A 5,884-nucleotide genomic window follows, 5' to 3' on the forward strand; every position below is an offset into this window, starting at 1 on the left:
TCTCAAGTATTCTCTCATGAGCAAAAAAACAGATGTATCCAGATGCCATAGCAGCCAACTGACACTAATTACATCCAGGATAGACAGAAGATGCAATTCATAAGCAAAGGTAATTAGGGATTTCAAAGACTTACTAGTTAATATAGTGAGTTTTTGTCACTGGAAGTCTTGAAACAAAATATAATGTCATTTTAAAAGCTGTGTTTCTTATCTCAATAAGAATCTATGCTGGAATTATGGAGTTCAGTACCCTGGTCTGGTTTGTACAGGAAGTCAGATGAGACAATCCTAATGGTTTCTTCTAGACTCTAAATCAGTGAATAAAGAAACAGCAAATATCTCCACGACTAGTCACAAAAATAGGTTGATCATAAATAAAAAACAAAGGATCAAAAGAATGAAAAAGTTGGGTTTGCCTACTAACATTCAGAAGTATGACAAAAATAAGCACTTGAAGTAATAATCACTGTAAATTATTTAAAAAGCAAAAGAAAAACATAAACAACAATAAAGCCAAAAACTTCTACCCATACTTGGCCATCTGCTTCAACCTCATGAAGGGCATTGCTTTCTGTGTGTTTTATTGTTTTGTTTGATTTGTCCTAAAGGTCACAAAGCAAGATTATCTTCTCTTTTGCACAGGGCTATTGGACACCTTAATAGATTTCATTATACGAGCCATTTCTCTGACATTCAGCTGACATTTGACTGTTCATGACCTCTCCTGAAGTGACAGAAAATACGTGCAAATCTACCTAGGAATAAAATACATGTGTGGTAGAGAGAAGGAAAGGAATTTCAGGTGGAAGCAACATCAGAATTATCTTTGACCTGACCATTTTCACATGTTACAAGTGTTCAAAAACACAAAGACTGAAAAAAGCACTACTCCAACTCTTCTTCAATACTTAAGACAGTAAGGTCAATAATGGGATTTTTCATGTAGTGCTTTGAGCAGAAAAAGTGACTATGGACTGAAGTGAGAAAGGGATTACATACACAAGTGCACAACAGACTTGGGTAACTGGCTCCACTTGTTTTATCTTCATTGTGCTTGCAAATTAAGTGATAGGTAAAAGGAAACAAAAGGAGTCTTACCTCAGTGTCTAATTGCAAAATATACATTCCTCTGGAAAAAAAAACTTAGCTGGAAAAACTTCATCACATTGTCGTTTGTATCATCATTGCCCACCCTTTGCCAAAAAGACATTGGCTGTCACTCACCTGAAGGAATTCCTCTTTCATTTAGAGCACTCGAGGATACCAGCTCCCAAGATTACTCAGTAGTTTGGAAGATGCTAACTGACAGTTTGGGCCAAAAGCCCTGCAAAGGACTAGCCATTTTCCTTGGGTTCCTGGCCTCCTTGCCAAGTCAATCACCTTGAAAATATCAGATTTGTTTCAGTTCACCTCAGACAAATTTTAAAATAAAAGCCTTAAAAATTATTCCTGCAAAACAAAACATTTTGCTCTTGATTATGATATTTAAACCACTCTTTAAAATGTAAAGCATAAAATAAATAAATTTATATTTAAGACAAACCTGACATATATGCTCTTTCTTCCTTTAGACACATTCAGTGGAAGTTCAGCACCTAAAGAAAAGCTACAGACAAAAGTTTCAACATTCACAGATCCATCAGAAGCAATGTGCAAACTACAAACTGAAAAACACTTGGAAGAATTGTCTTTCAGAAGGGGACCTCTTTGAGTCTTTATTCAGAAACAGAAGATAAAACAGCAGCTCAGTAGCATTCATTCTCTGAAACATTTTCATTTCCAGATGACCTAAAAGGTTAGCTTGGAAGCTAGCAATCTATCCTTCATAAATATGCCTTTTAAACTTTTAATATTACTTTAATTGTTCTTGAAGACTATTCCTGTCATACTAGTAACACTGATGATGAAGCTGGCCCTTAGGAAGCTCCCTGTTCTTCTCTATTAGTCTGGGGAATACAGCTGTCTCCAAAATAAAGAGATACCCAAACTGCATAAATTACTTTCATATTCATGTTTAAGTACTTGAAGTATGTTAGGTGATGTATCAAGTATTCAAATGTACTCAAATGTCTGACTTGGCCAAACCCCATTCTCTAACTAAACTCTTATTCTTTGCAAACCAAGTATTCCCCTTCCTTTAAAACTTAAATCCACTGGTCTCAAAGCACTCCTGGCAGATTAATCTTCATGAAGAACACAGTGGAGCTTTCATTTTCTCTCATAAGACCAAACAGTGATATCTCCTATTCTTCTAAGAGCCACAAAATGCACACTCAGTCATCTCCTTTGGGGAATTAAAACCCACAACACTTGCTTCTCTGGAGAATCTACTAACTAATGAGATTTATCTGACCAGCTAAGAGCAAGGGAATGAATCAACAAAGAGTAAGGGCATAAATCAATGGCCTAATAAGTTAGGACTCCTGCTCCTTTGCCTGGATTCTAGTAAAGAAGGACATGGCCTCAGCCTCTGGGGAAAGCATAAAAACTTTCTGAAGGAAAAAATAAAAACAAAATCCACCTTTCCCAGCTGAAAATTCCTGTCAGTATTAGTGAGAGTCATACTCCCTGGAATTCTCACCATTATCACTTAAAATTCTCCTTACTTCAGTTTGAAATAGCTGAGAGACAAGGGACAACGAGTCCTCCACCAGCCATGGGGGCTGGCATAGTCACTGCTGTATTGCTTGTGCCACCTCCTGGCTCTGGCCTCCAGCTGAGATGGTGGAAGGAGGGACAGCACAAAGCAGTACCAATCTGAATCAGGGATGCAGAAGCAGTAGTTCCTTAGATGTCCTCACAGCTCTCAGATTCTGTGCTGCAATTTGCTCTTCTGGAAATGAAGATTGGGAGAACCAAGTGCTCAACCCCTGCAAACATAGCTAAAGGCATAAATCCACTTCCTGATCAGTACAACTTTGATGATTGGTAAGTGTGATCAATCCCATTCCCCCTCAGGTACCTGCTGACAAACTAGACTTTCAGAGAATAAAGCTTGCCAAATTTATTGTAGAACAGTATTGCCCTCCTGTGGCCAAAGACTATCCCAAAGAACCAAATCTTATGACAGCTTCTCTGTATTTTTTTATTTGTTTCTTTCTTTCTCATGCACAGCCTGCTACCCACCTTTCTGAAAGGAACTGACAGCTGGGAGACTCACCTGCAAGCCTCTCCAAAACCTAGATGCAAAGCTGGTTTGGGCATTTCAAGGCATAGAAGCTGAACAGAAAAATAAGCAGTAGCCATCATCCCAGTCCCTCTGGCTCCTTACATTTCTCCTGATGATGCTCTTCACATCAGAAAGTATTACCTGCATTCATCTTCAGTGGTGACGTTCAACAGTGACAGCATTTTTTTTCTGTGCACTGCCATTAATCAGTCCTCTTCTACCTAAGATTTACTGCCTGTTTAATAATCCAAAAGTAGAATGTGCCCACTTTCAGACTGCAAGCATGGACCTTCCAGACCTTCCCCAAACCCGTGTAAGAAAACCAATTTTCTCTGATTTAAAATGCTTTTGGATCAGGTCCTGAGTGACTTAGCAAACACAGTGTAAGAGTTTGCAGACACACACAGCAATAACAGAGACTACAACAGGACTGACACACAGCTCCCCATGGCAATACCCAAGTTCCTAGGCTACAGAACTAATGCACAAAGCAGATGACATCATCCCACCCTTCAATACATAAAGTTCTCTCTGAAATCCTCATAACTCAGCCAACAAAAGTATCACTTTACCAACAAAATTACAGCTTTTTCTTGAATTAAATACTTGGAGATAATAAAAACCTCTTAAATATTGATCAGCTACACACCTGAGAAAACACTGTTGCACTAAAGGATTTACATAAACAGCAGGACAATGTAGCTTAAAGCAGTCTAAATTCTTCGCCATTATGTCAAAGTGTTGTTGAAAACCAAGATACAGTTTCTGCGGAGATTAATTTCACTTTACATATTTCATGGAATGGACTTCCAATCTATTTTACCTACCAACAGTCAGTTAATATGATTGATCTTTTTTGCCCAGCTGTCAAAGACTGAAGAAAAAAGGATAAGCAGCTCCATCTTCCTGCAGATGGATGGAATGTAGGAGAATAGAGATAGTGATGAAGGTAATTTCACCCCTAAGGCGTTACAGCTGCACTAAGTACTAAGAATTAGGAACAGGCCTGCCCTTAATAGGCCACAGCTAGGTCCAAATAGGATGGGTTTTATAAAAGAGTAGGTTGTCTGGTTGAGAAGTTAGTTAGGGTTTGTTTGCTGTGCTGTGAGGAAGAAGAAGGTGTCAGTACTGTGAGGAGCTGCCCATGAGAAATCACCAAAAAGGTATGGAGCTTTTGCAATAAGATGGCAATATCTTCCTTTTCTGATTGCCAGCTATGCAGTGCAAGAATGATTTACCTTTCATTTTCACAATATATATGTCTTTAATCAAGTCTGATTTCAATTTATACATATGTTCCAGTATCTTCTATGCTGGATTTTTGTGTTAATCCATTCAAGTTAAAGAAATCAGTCACAAGAAATCCATATAGCCAGAGAAAGTTTGGGAATACATCTGTGCTCAAAATATGCAAAAATATTTTAAGTCATTTCTGGAAAACAAGCAGCCCAAAACAAGCGACAAATCCTGAGCCACAACAGACTTGCTTGGACATAGCCATACTTTTTTAATGCACTGGAAAGTAGCTAACAATGCCCACTCCAAAACACAATTTTGTTCTGGTTAAAATAAAAAAGCCTTTGTGTTTCAGGTAAGTACTGACAACAAATTTTACTTGCTGTTGAATTTGTGAAAAGTTTTAATAATCATCTCAATAGAAACAGCATCTACTTAGCATTAGGTTCCAGAACAGTCTGTAGAATGTGATGAAAAATGAGGACTTCATACCCAGCTGAGTACATAGAGACAGGATAAGAAATAATTCTCAATTTCTTGGAAGTATTTGAAAAGGTTTTTTATCTATGCTTCCTTTCCAAGAACAGTTTGTACAGACCAAGCATACAGAACTGTAGTGTGGAAGGAAGGAGAATATTTGAAAAGGTTTTATCCACAAGATGATAAGATGAGCAAGTGAACACAACTCACTTGTTCACAAATTCCGTGTAATCAATGTTAAGTCACAGGCTTGCTAGCATTTTGGTTTAATTGGGCAGAGCAACTGTGTCTTCTGGATGGAGGTTTAAAAAAAAAAAACAGCACTTTTCAAGCTCCATGACAGTCTTGCAGCAACGACATGCACTGGCCACACCTTTCCGCAACATGTCCTGTAGGACACAGGAAGAGAGATATCAGATTTCTTCTGGGAACCCTGGAGACTTCATCCATTTCCTTTTGTGTATCTTCTTCCTAAACCTATGGCAATGCACAGCCACATTTGAATGTTGCTGCTCACTCTCAAGCGCAGTACATTTTTGATTGTTCATTTTAATTTTCCGTCTTTTCTGATCAGTGTGTATTTTGGATGCTATTTAGGAAAAACAAAAGTTAGTAAGATATTTAGATTCCCATTTATTTTTATTTTGGGCTGCTGGATTCGTCAATATTAGTTATGCCACATGTAACACTCTCCAGAATCATTCTTTTAATTTAACCACATAGCCCTAGAAAACAATTTTCTTGACAATTACCCTGATTTCTTTTCTTATGGTAGCCCATCTTGCAGAAGCAACAGAATCCAACTGAAAAAGTGAGGATAAGGGGATGCCACCAGCTAATGCAGGCTTTTCTGCCTCTCCTCTTGCTTTTTGACCCAGGCTATGGCAAAGAAAATCAGTTCATCATCCCTCCCATAGCACACACTCACATTTCTCTTCTATTTGCAAGCTCAGTACTCCTTGCTGCGTTGTGAAATCCTACCTCCTCTCCTTTGCAGCA

At 38.3% G+C, this 5,884-nt stretch overlaps 1 long non-coding RNA gene across 1 annotated transcript; it reads right to left on the reverse strand.

The window, feature by feature from the left end:
• Window positions 1-610: 610 nt before the first annotated feature.
• Window positions 611-4,086, reverse strand: LOC120511628. Its single transcript, XR_005629771.1, has 5 exons — window positions 3,997-4,086; window positions 1,544-1,606; window positions 1,225-1,380; window positions 1,099-1,129; window positions 611-755 (listed from the first exon to the last, which is right to left on the reverse strand). It is a non-coding gene; the product is annotated as an uncharacterized LOC120511628 (long non-coding RNA).
• Between the last annotated feature and the right edge of the window lie 1,798 nt (window positions 4,087-5,884).

This window comes from Passer montanus, unplaced genomic scaffold (genome assembly GCF_014805655.1).
Source record: "Passer montanus isolate IOZ18808 unplaced genomic scaffold, ASM1480565v1 scaffold67, whole genome shotgun sequence".
NCBI classification, from domain to species: Eukaryota; Metazoa; Chordata; class Aves; order Passeriformes; family Passeridae; genus Passer; species Passer montanus.